Source organism: Anas platyrhynchos, chromosome 4 (genome assembly GCF_047663525.1).
Source record: "Anas platyrhynchos isolate ZD024472 breed Pekin duck chromosome 4, IASCAAS_PekinDuck_T2T, whole genome shotgun sequence".
Taxonomy (NCBI): Eukaryota; Metazoa; Chordata; class Aves; order Anseriformes; family Anatidae; genus Anas; species Anas platyrhynchos.
The window spans coordinates 12734539-12747742 of NC_092590.1; positions in this window are offsets into that span (position 1 = coordinate 12734539).

Here is a 13204-nt window from a genome sequence, read left to right on the forward strand (position 1 = left end):
GCCCCTTCAGAGAGATTTATATAGAGTGTATCAGGTGAGTGTAATTATTCTTCTGCTGGAATTCCCCTATTAACACTTTAATTCATGCTTCAAGGAAAAGAACATTTTCCTATCCAGGTTACTCCTCAGTGATACAACTGCAGCTTCCTGGAGGTGAGATTTTTGTGTATCACGTTATAAGTTTAAGAAATCTTAATTTCACAATTACATTCTGATTGTGCAAACACAAGTCCATGTGGGCACCAGGTGGATGCAAACCAGTTCCCGTCAGGTAGTGAAGCTGCCTTGTCACCTGAAACTCATCTTTCCCAGGTCTCTGTCTTCATGGAAAGTACCATGGTGAAAACAAAACAAGACTGCACCTTAGAGAAAAAGCAGTCAAGCATCTTGAATTCCTTTGGCCTTGTTATACTTCAAAACGATTTATAACCTAAAAAATCCAGGAGACTGTTGATATCTAATGTTCTTTTACATATTAATGCTCAGTTTGCTTTTCCCCAGTATTTCCCTGTTTTTACAAAATACTCTCATGTGTTTGCCCATAGGGATGCATTGAATTCCCTATTCTATCTCAGTAATGAACTTAGTACTGTGAACAGGAAGTACCCAGTGAATGTTTTTTGCAGTCTCATTTTTCCCCATGATACAAACAGGCTATGTCAGTACTGCACCAAAACCCCTTAGATTAAAGACTTAGCTGTTGATGGAGTATCACCAAGTAAAACCTGTCAATGGTTTTCTCTGACAGCTAAACTAACGTCTTTTAACCAGCAGCTGCTGAGCTCTAACAAGCATAAAATTACATTGATCTTAATCAGATCAGACACCAGCTTCTCTCAACTCTACCTCAAAGACTATCTGATTTCATGCTTCATTATAAAATCAATTAATCGTTTCATTGCCTGGTCATTTTATGTGTTATTTATAAAACATATTGGTTGATATTCTAAAGATTGCAGGCAGTCAGGATATTTTGTCTGGGAACCCCAAAGGATATGTATGGAAAATCGGGATTATAAAAGACAGGATTATAAAAACAATGCTATAAATGAGTTCACCTGATCATCCAAAATGGCATAATCAATTGTACCAGCCACAGGGCATTTCCTGCATGCCTAAAAGCCCAGCTTTCCAATGAATATCCTGGTCTTTTTATTATTAAAAAAAAAAAAAAAAAGAGAGAGAGAGAGGGAGAAGTGCCATTCACAAATCCATCCCCAGCATCACCTTTTGCAAGTGCGCTCACACTTCCCAAAGAAGAGCTCGACCTCCATTGAGCTGACAGCTGAAACATCTTCAGTGCAGTGAGTTGGTTTAGAAGCTGAAATTAAGCATGAAACACCGAGTTAATTAGCGAAGACAAATAACTAGTGACTACAGTATGCCAGACATGGAGTATTTAAACCACAATGTTTTGTTGCTTTACAATAATTATTTCATTTTCCGAGCAACTTGGAAATTTGAGTGGATGTTTATGGAAAACTGGATCATTCACTCAAGCATGACTTTCCAAATGAAGTTTATTTTAAAGGAAGCTATTTATAGTTTACTCTATTGAGTTTTTCATTTACATCTAGATTCAGCAAAGCACTTAAGCATGACGCATTTGAGCTCAAGATGCACTTCCATGAATATTTAACTAGAAACATTCGTTTCAGACAAACATGATTCTAACATTAGCAAGAAGGGAAAGAATTTGTTAAGCTTAAGCCCTGAAAAAGATATGCATATATCTTTTCTACTACAGACAGTCACTGATGTCTGGAAATTCTTATTTCTATTTTTATCTTTTGTTCCATTTGCCATGCATGCGTTCCAAAGAACACTGGGCCTTAGCTTTCCCAAATAAGCATTCCTAAAACACTTGATTTTTTCCTTGAACTCAATTTTACAGTGTAGTTTTATCTGCTATTTCTTAAGCTTATTCACTGATAATCTGTTGTACTCTCTTCCTCTGTGATTTACAAATATTCTTCGAAAGGAGTACAATGACCTTTCTTTAACCCTGGCCTACTTCTATGGTATCAATAATGTTATATAATATCATTTATATTTATTGCAGCTCTTCTGAAACCATTCCCCATTCATAATGAAGCTGTACAGGTCGTGGTCAAAGCTGTGCTCCATCCAGTGCAGCATCCTCCTCTTAACAATGACCACCAGTGATTGTTTCAAAGGACATGCACTAGGACTTAAAAAAAGGAGCTTACTCCTGACAGAACAAACTTTCAGCCAATTAGTTAAAAGTCGATTTAGGTCTCCTCTCACATTTTTTATTTGATTTAGTCAATACCATGGCAGTGCCTAACAGTTGGATAATTTGAACAAGCATGTACCCTGCTTTAGAGTCCTAAAGCCTAGGTTTTCGGAGTCCTAAAAGCCAGGTTTTAGCCAAGTGACTGGATGCCCTTCAGTGAGCAATGCAAGATTCTCCCAGAGTAAAAGCATTAAAGGGGGGAACACTGATCTCAAACCAACTTAAAGTGTCTTACATTTCAGGTGTTCCTTTATCTTTTACTTAGAAGTGGCTGAAGTCTGCAACATTTCAGGTGCCCCACTCTAGGTCTGTGTCTGTTGGTCATGGTCCCACTTCTGCATGTTCCTGAAAAGTGACCCTCACACAAATCTTATATTTCTTGAAGCTTCTTCACTACTGCTCTGTCCTCTCCCAGCACAAAGCCTAATAGCTGTATTTACCTGCATTGCTTCAGTACTGGGAAATCACCTTTATCAAACTTGTCAAACTAGTGAAAACCCAAAGAGTATGGAGTTGAGGTCACACGAGGAGGATCATGTCTTGTGGCAGGTATGTCCTTGAGGGTGGGATGAGCACAACGCAATGCTTGATAGTTACTTAAGAACCTGCCTTGAAAGGACACACTCCACCAGTACAAGTAGGGCCTCAGATCCTGCTCTGCACAGGACATCACACTTTCAGCATGTTGGATAAAGCCTTACCCCATGGGCTCCCAGAGTAGGAGAGCAGCGGAACTTCTGTACTACAAGCATAGTAAATGCCAGATGGAAAGCGTCAGAAAATAGTCTGAAGGAGGAAGCCTCACTCTGAACACCTGACACTAGATAAGCACATCTGACAAGTCTTTATCTATTACTCTTCTGGAATGAGGGTGTGCATTTTTCCTTGACTCTGTAAGAATTAGTTAAAATACTTGTTCAGGCAAATCTACTTACAACAGTACTTTTATCAGCTTTCATTAGTTAGGCTGATTGTATATAGTACTCATGAACTGAGAATTACATTTCCTCATGCATGTCATCCATGAGAGCATGACACTTTTTTTCCAGGCTTATGCCTTCACTATTTCAGAATCCAAGGGTGACTGGGGACTTGCTAAATATTCCTCCCCAATCACGTGACTAGGAAGACAGTCATCAGGTTTAAAGAAAAGACTACTTGGAGAAAGACTGTTCCCTATAGAGAAAAATAAAAATAAAAAAATAAAAAATTGCTATGGATCATAATGACAGCAGTTTTGTTATCAACTATTTGTCTTTTCTACTCAGTATATAAAAAATGAACATCACCATTTGGCCGCTGCAGGGATGCCACTTAGGAGTGAGTGGTTCAGTCTTGCTAAATCATGAACAGGCCAAGCCAAGTCGTTTGCAAGTTACTGCCACATAGGTTGCAGAAGTCCTTTGCTTACTGCTAAGAACATCGAATCCTAAGGAAATCATGTAACACCTTCCTGGAATAAGTCCTAAATTTGCATAATGTACTTGGGTACTGAAACTTTTCATAGGGTATCGCACAAGTCCATAAAATATTTTGGGTTTTCACTTGGCGGGGGGAGAGAGGTTGGACCAGATGATCTCAAGACAGTGACTGTAATTTCGACACCATAATCTGTAGCAGCAATGCTAAGCAATCATACTATTACCATTACATTCTTGCACATATAACATCCATTTTTGCATCATCTGCAGTTTTCATTGGTCTACAAATAACTGCAAATAGTTCCTATTGATTAGCTCCTAGTTGGTGGATAATGTGAAGAAATGAGGTCAAAGATAGCTTCAGCAATGGAACAAACACATCATCTATAGCATTAGGGGTCGGCTAAAGTGTTTGCAACCAAAGTCATGAAAAGGACAAATCTTTCCAGCATCTCAATGTGTTAAAAGAGATTATGTTTACATTGTCTTTGATTGCTTTTTGGTTCAATTCCCTACATAAGCATAGAAAGACCTATGTAAAATAAAACTTGTGAGAAAATACATGTATAAACAGTGCTAAACTTAGAGGATGTATGCCAACATTTTTCTCCCTTCTTTTTTTTTGTTCTCCAAAGAATGCACATAGATGTTATTCCTGAGTCACTGAGTAACTAAATCAATATATATACCTTTGTAGGTGACAATTCTTCCTTGCTTTCAAACACTCAAGTGTAAATAGAGCCGCTCCCGGTAAATTCCTATTGTACTTTCACACCAAGGCACTTCACTGGGTCTCATGCAGTGTCCTTGAAGCCCTTATTCTTCACAGTACAGAAAAGTTTTTATGCCTTGATTTCTATCAGATGACTGATTTGTTTGAGATTGGAAAGAGAAGCACCACTCTTCAGTTTCTACTGGGGATAAAAGTCTTCCCAGACAACTCAGAAAAGAGGGATCCTTACCTCTCTAGGTGGATTTTTGTCTGTGGACTCCTTGCATTTCCTTTCTGGCCAGAATTGTCCTCACTCATGGTCAGAGTAATCAACACTGTCATCAACAGCTTCCTTAAATGAAGATTCGGCTTCCTTAAATGAACACAAAATTTTAATATCAGTTACTTTAGCTCAACAGCTCTCAAAAGTTTATAAATTATATCAACTCTCAAGAACACACAAAGCTACTTGCATTTCTTTAATTACTATAATAAAAAAAGAAATCAGAAAAAAATCTGCAATGATTTTACTGTTTCTCTAGTAGAAAAACAAAAGTATAATACCAAAAGCCTGTGCAGTGACAGAGCTTGACTAAAAGAAAACTTAACTGGCATTTAATAAGTTTAGTGACATTTTACTGTAAGTGGCAATTTTGAAGAAGAAAGCACTCTATAGGAAGAATTTTGGTATGGAAGAAGAGACAGATGAAGCACGCTGAACATATTCTACAATGTTTTCCTGTTGTGTGAAGACAGGAAATCCATTTGTTTGGGTTATGCATTGCGTGGTGAGAAGCAGATCATATTTACCACTTAAGGAGACTTTATGCTTTTCACACACATCACAGAAGGAAATGATATGGTATTGTCTCATGTCAGGAGATGCAATGATTGGGATGGCTTGGGTGCCTTCTCCCAGACTCCAGTGGTTACCTGGATAAATAAAACTCCACCAGTCACTCATTCAGGCAGGTCAGGAGATGGGTAAAGAGGTGAGAAAGCTGCCTGCAGGCAAGCTGTTGGACTGATAGAATAATATTTAGGGTTGGACAAATAACTCTGTTTTGTCCTCAGGCATGCAACCCGCCTGGTGCAACCCAGGTCTGATGTTCAGCCCCACCCTACCAAGACAGTCATCTCTTCCAAGCCCCATGTTGCAACCTGCTTCCCTCTCTTCCTGATGCTGTCTGAATCAGTGGAAACAAAAGGGTGCATTGTCTGAACTAGTGAGAGGTTATATCATGGTTTCCAGAAAAAAAAAAAAAAAGGCATCCAAAAAAGAAAACAGAAAGATATGTTATCTTGTCTCAGTTTCAGTCCCCTGCAGAAGTGCAGAGATTATTTAATGTATGGAGGGATTAGGAGAACATCTACTACTCATGGGCTGTTGCATATCCACATATTGATGCTAAGCATAAAACAATGTTGTGTGTCAAACTTTGTGTCATCCAGTAAGACATTTCCAAATAGGTTAGAACTCCAAAAGAAACTTCAGGTAAAAAATTATCTCAGTTATCAAAACAGCAAAGAAGCCACCGTGGAGACAAAAGACAATTTACACAGGTACTTAATGCTCTTAGAAAGACCTATTTTAGCTAAGAAAAACACACTTATACATGTAGATAAAGATGTTGCGAAAGCCTTAAGATTACAGCAAATATTTTGAACAAGACATCAAAATAGTTGCAGTCCAAGCAATTTATGTTTTCCTACAATTTTATGAGAGTGGGTGTAATGGTCCAAAATATGTATGAGTGAATCAAATGTTTTACATCAACGTTCAAGTATTTTTCCTTCCCCCAGCTGACAATGACAAAAATATGAATGCCTGTAACTCTGCAGAACTTAGTATTTTCACACGGTGCATTTTTTTTTTCTTCCTGTTAACAAAAGGTTCTCAGACATCAATCCCACCCAAACCTTACTAGAAATATTTCTGGTGAAGTGCTGTGTTGCCCTTGGCTAGCCCTGTAAGTGGTGAGTACCCTTAAGAGTCTTAATGATAAGACTCCCAGCTCAAACAGCAAAAGCATTCAGTGAACTTCTGTGCAAACACCACTTCAGTTTGCCACTTTCTGTACTTAAGAATCACACACTCAAAAAAAATAGAGCTATAAATTTAACAGCAAAATACATGTAGCCCCTTTAGCATTCTCACAGTCAGTATTTGCTGAATGCATCAGCTTCATGACCACAGCTGTCAAAAAGGGAAGATTTTCTGATTTTCTCTCCTTAAAATTCTACATTTTATGGAGGGAAAAAAAAAAAAAGGAAGGAAGGAGACGAACAAAAATATTTGGGGTGGTGGCTATTTGAAAGTATTACTATTTATTTATTTAAAGATGGTTGTGTTATCTGAATCTCATTATAAGAAAATTGGGAGGAGGAGGAAGGGCAGAAAAAAACATTTTCACAACATGATGGTGGAGGATTAAGTAATGAAAATCAGAAACCTCTTAGGAACGACTTGCCAAAAAGGAATCTCAACCATTTCAAACTTGTGCAAGGGAAACAACAGCAAGAAAGACGGCATTCTGACTTGAACAAGGGAATAAAAGTACTGATTCTGACCTTCAAGGCTCAACTCTGTGAAAGCTGGACGTATTTCACATTATTTCCTGTTACACTGAGGAGAAAAGAAAACAAATCCAGGCATCCTAACAGGGCAAGCTCTCATCTTCATATGAATTAAAGCTCAAAACACTGAAGTTGCACTGATGTGAAACAGTAATATAATTAGGGTTACTTAAGATAATTTTATTCAAAAATGACTTCCTCTGGCCACATCAGTTTCCTCGCTGCCACTTCAATCACTTTGGAAACTGTACTGCTATCTCTAGCAGTAAATCTCTAGCCAATTGCTCATCTTATCTATACAAACATATCTGAGGCACTCATCTCCCCAAAGCTGAAATGAGAACATTAGCAGAAAATATAGTATTTTTTCCCCCTTCTGCTTCTAGAGAGGAAATGTAAAGAGAGAATGCTGCAGTTTTGCTCTGCACGTTCATAATTAATGCTGTGTCTGGCTATCAGAGAGAGAACATCAAATGCAACTGTGCTTGGAAACCGTGTTTTGACCCAGATCATGATTCCAGGTACCACACGTGTTTTGTGCTCTCTGGTACCTTTGAAAACAGGTCCTCCATTATCCAGAGCTGCAAGTTGAGAGTCTTAAGCCACACTTCTCTATCTCCATCCACAGATGGAAGATCACCAGAATGGAAATAGATGGAATCACAGAGTCACTTCCACCGAAAAAGACCTTCAATATCATCAAGTCCAACCCTCAACCTGACCTACCAGGTCCCATCACTAAACCACATCCCTTACTGCCACATCTTTGAGACTACACATCCACACCTCTCTCAAATACCTCCAGGGATGAGGATTCCACCACTTCCCTGTGCAGCCTGTTGCAATGCTTAACCACCCTTTCCATAAAGAAATTCTTCCCAATATCCAATTCTTCCTAATATCCATTGCAACAGCATGTAGGAAAGGAAAAGCTATCTCAGCCTGGAGTATTCAGGTTGTCCTCATCGCAGGCTGGAGAGTTTTCCCCATCTGATTATCTTTTTAATTGTGTTTGGTATTTGCTGATTTATAATTAGTTCTGCTGTTTTGCACCTGGTTTGATATCAGCCAAATACCAGCTCCCTTCTGCTGCACTTTAAGCCTCTAAACAAAAGACACTGCCTTCATATATTTAAGCCTCAACAACTGCAGACAAGCATAAGATGGAGATATTCATGGCTAGACTTAGAAACAGCCTCCAGGTCTACCCACCATGCTTTGTATTTTGCTTCCTATAGGCAAATGAGGAATGAAGCTATCTACCAGACACATGCTTGCCTGTTATATTTTGTGCCCAGAGCTTTAAATAACAGCAAGCATGTACCCTTAAAACAGCATGCCCACAGGTTTGGACACTACACGGACCCAAACGAGGGCATGGAGGAAAGGCTGGGAGGCCAAGCATTTGCACCATGGGGCAGAGCAGCACGCATCAGAAGTCCCCCTCAGCCTCAGCCAGACAGAAGTATTGCATGCTGCGTGTTGCTCATGCACAGCACAGCCAGCTCATTGAGGAACAGGCATACTACGTGATCCAAATGCACTTGTGCAAGAGCTTGTCTGCAATATCAGGAGCCATGACTACAAAGAATAGAGGAGGCCCTTTTACCTACCTACTTTAATTCATACCAGCTATGGAAAAAGTAAAACAAAGAATAGCTGAGTAGCTCCTGTTTAAGCACTTCAGACTACTGCTTAATTCAGGGAGAAAGCAGAACAGAAAGGAATCCAAATAGGAGATTAAGAGCTATTTATTCTGCCATGGCCTTTGACAAGCAGAACATACAGAATCCCTTTCTCCTTAAGCACAAAAGCATAAATGGTCAATTTCCTTGCTCATAACTCCATAACTATTTTCTATTGACTTCTGTTAATTTTTCTGCTGACTTCTATGCTCAAAGCCTTCCCGGCTTTTGAGTTCAATAAGTCTCTGATCCACAGAGACAGATTCATCACTTCTACCTCCTCTCCCTGTAATCAGTTCCAAGAACTGCCTCAATTTCTTGGAGTTCATTCTTTCTCAGAACTAACCATTAATCAAAGATATCCAGTGTTTCAGCTAAACAAGCTCATTCCTCAACTAGTATATTCAATGAGATTTTCTTATATATTATTGTACATCTTGTATATTATTGTACTGCATCTAACCTCCTTCAACATAACCATACCTTTGGGACACAGTGGGCCTCAGATGTTGGCTAGCTGCAGGATTAGGTAAGCATACCTGGTCTCTGAAAACAGACTCAAGCATTTCCCTCATGGATTTATGCTTGGAGACACCTGTACTGGCTTTTACCGTTATTAAAACAGTTGCTGATGGAAAGTCACTACTGGGATTACGCAGATTGCTTTAGAAGGGGAAACCTGGCTTTTGGGTGTGATGACCCACTTACTTACATGCTTCATGAGGCACCTACAGCTCTATTGCATGGGGGCAAAATTAAGCCTTATGGACTGACTTGTTTGTCTTGCTTACTTGGCCAGATCACCCCTGCATGTTTCCAGGAACAGAAAACGTCTCCTACAGCAATTATCTGGAAAAGAAATGAAACAAACAGCATTTTTAAACGCTGTTTGTCATGATCCAACTTGGTTTATGGTATTGAATGATTCATTTTGCTGAATCACAAAGAACAACTGAGAGATTTTTTTGGGAAATCTTACATTTCAAAAGGTTGAAGAGCAGGATTTCCCTTCCCTTGGCCTCAACGTGTATATCTGCAGTCTGGGGGCATGCCCTCCCTGCCCCAGCCCTGTGTCTGCTCAGGATGCCCCTGGGGCTTCCTAGTGAGATCCTTTAGCCCAGGAAATAAAGAAGATGAATGTTTTTTTTTTTTTTTTAAGAAGGTTGCTCTTTAAATGCTTGTGTTATTTGTATGAAGTTATGCATTTGTGCAGTGATATCCCTTCTGAAACTGATGTGGACCTAATCAGGGAAATGGCACAAACTGTGTTACATTATGAGGTTTAACATTTAATTACATTGGCCTACTTATATGAATCAGATACTACTCTCTTACTCATAAAACACATCTGATTTCTTCACATGAACAATTGTGATACAAATGCAAAGGTCTACAAGTGGATGAAACCCCATGATTTAACTATCCAGACAGTGTCTCCATTTTTCAAGTTTGATCACATGCATGAAACGACAAACAAAGCTCTCTTGTCCTCTGCAACTTTTACACAAATATTTAATTCTTAATTATTACTTCCTTTTGACAGAGGGAAAACAAAAAATTAATTGAAATATGAAAAGCAGCTGACTGACCCTGACATGATGATGTGTTTTTTTTTTCCCATTCCACATGGGAACTTCTGCAGAATGTAATGGGAAATAAAGCAGAGAGACCACAGATGGATATGGGTAAGGCATCAGCTGACATGCCACGGAGCCCCAGTCTGTGTCTCCATGCTGAATTGTGTCTTCTTTGCACAAAAGCTCTCTGCTGCCAGGGGCACAGAAATAAATTTACCAACTAAACCCCAAACCCCCAAATGGCAAATGTCTGTTGATTGCTTCGTTAAGCTGCAAAACCAGATCACATTAGATCTGATTGATCATTAAACTTTGCCTCTAACTAAAGCTTCAGTGATGTTGGAGGGACAGCTGTGCATGGATAATCTTCCAGATGCATTCCTGACCCTTTCTGTACATTTCTTAAAAAATTAATTCACTAGTAATTCAGTATGCAGTAATTCACTATGAAGATGTTAAACGTGAAGACTTTGCCAAAATGAAATACGTGATATTTTCAGTCCTGCCATCATACTTTCTCCTTTGAGCAAAACCTCTTGTAAATTTAGGTTGAATTTGCGAAACATTAGATCAGTCTGAAGCTGAATTTCTCTGGCTGAATTTACGAAAAGAGAAGAAAAAATGCCGGGCTCTGTTACATATAAACATAAAAGGCCAACTGCCACTGGTGCATTTCCAGGTTTCCAAGTACAGGAACAATATCCCTCGTTAAGGAACTTAACATTATGAAAAGTAGTATTATTCTTCTCCTATATCTTATACTTACTGACTTGAGCAAATGAACATTTATTAGTAAAAGAAAAATGCTCTAATTCATAAACAGGCAGGGATGGCTGGGTGAGATAATTTCCAAGGAAGTGGAGATGACTAATTCTATATAGACAGCAAAATTTTGTGCTTGAGCACTTGAGAACCCTTCTGCTGCAGATATTCCTCCTGAAACATGCAACAATGTCTCACCACCCAGGCTTGCAGCTGAATGAAAGCTGAAGAATGAAATAATGCTGCATCTTAGTTCAAACCTTCCACCTAATTACTAGCATTGGGATGCAAAGTGGAGCAGTAACTGGCAAAGAGGTAGGAAAGGGCTGACAGCAATTCAGCAGCCAGGGGAATGGTCCTTCAGTGCTTAGGGGATGATGAGGAAAGATGTGGGCTGTACTGCACTGATCCTATAACACCCTGTGAATGCTCTGACAGGGACATCTGCTGAGCTAAATCTTGGATTTAGTTTTAATCCATGTGGCTTCCTCTGCATTTATCTAGGGTTTTCAAACAGACCGGAAAGCCTCGGTGCTGACCAAGGAAGAAAAGAGGTCATTCAGTAAATGTCTTCGTATCCATGTATCACATGCACAGAGAACCGGCTTGGTGATTCTACGAAATACCCAAACACATGCCTGCAGAGCTATGCACAGGGCTCACCAGTATGGACTGCAGCCAACCACAAAAAAAAAAAAAAAAAAAAAAAAACAACAAAACAAAGTTTCTTTATCACCAAAGGGCAAAGGGCTAAAATGCAACCTTCTGGGTGGCGAGGCAGCAGATTCTCCTAAGAAAACACCTCTGCCATTGACAGCGATGAGGTGGTGACTGATCTGAAATGATGTCTCTCCACCCAGATTAGATCCTCACTTACAGACCAAAATCTCAACCAGTTTGTTTTCACAGTCCTAAATACAGAAGCAAATATCACTTCAATGAAGAGCCCTCATGCAACAAATTGTGATACAAAGTCCCAGGCCAATTGCATACAACTAGCAGTCCATCATTTTTTTTCGTTCTGTCAACAGCTGTTACAGGGTGAAAGGGCAGCATAAATGGAGAGCTTAATCTGCAAGAAATCACAACCAGAGGAACTGAAGCTTAAATCAGTTTGATGCATTACCAACTTCATTATTTTAAATGCACAGGCACAAATCTGTTCTAATTTTAGGAAGCACAGGAATTTATTTCATTGTTCACATGTGCAGTGAGTGGCACGTAGCAGAGAAGAAGAATTATTTTTTCTTCAGAAGAATAAACCTACCTCTGATCCTGTAAAAAGCTGTGCTCACCTGAGTAACATGTGCTTCTGAAAAACAATATTTGTAAATCTTACAGTGTAGTTCTGCCCCAAGTTGCAGAGCTTTTCTTGTCAATTTCTTACAGGTAAAGTAAAAAAGGACTTTTTTTTTACTATCTTGTAATTCATTTGAGGTATAATCCTAGCGCAAAGAAGTGCTTGTGCTTTATACCAACTAAACATAGAAAACTTCTGGAGAGAAGGTACAGTTTTAACTCATTAATCACCTCATATTAAAAGCAAATTACCGGTATTCTTACCATGCATTCTTTACCACGTAATCCAGCCAAGGTAGGAACAAGCTGCTGGGTGTTAAAAACAATTCCTGGAGAATTCCTTCTATTTCACCTCTAAAAAGGGTTCATAACCAGAACCCTCAACATGTGTCTGTATTCCACACTCTACTCTAACATAAGCTTCACAGTGGCTCAAAACCTTGCAAATATTTATGAAATAAATTTGTTTCCTATTAGATCCATTTACGTCTTCACCAAAAGCAAAGCTTTTGAGAACCACAAATACCAGTTCAATTTTCTTATAATGAAATGGAAAGAGGAATTCCCAGCTGCTTCTCTGCAACTGAAGGAACTGCCATGGTGCCTTAGGCTGCTTTAAATATTTAATGACCAATTAAAAGCCAGTAAAATATGGCTTTAGTTAAACCACTTTTAACTTCCCTCTTTGGGATGTACTGAAAACTACCCCATTCCATTGACACGCTGGAGGAAAGGAACATTAAAGCATAAAGCAATATTGTAAATTCAAGGCAAACTCAAAAGCAAGGAAATGTCACCATTAAGGTTAGCCTAGAAATTTGGCTCAGAACTCAGATTATACCAGCCCTGATTAATTTTTTTTTGATTTGGTTTGTTTTTTTGATAAAACTGTCTCTCAGCTGTAAAAAATGGCG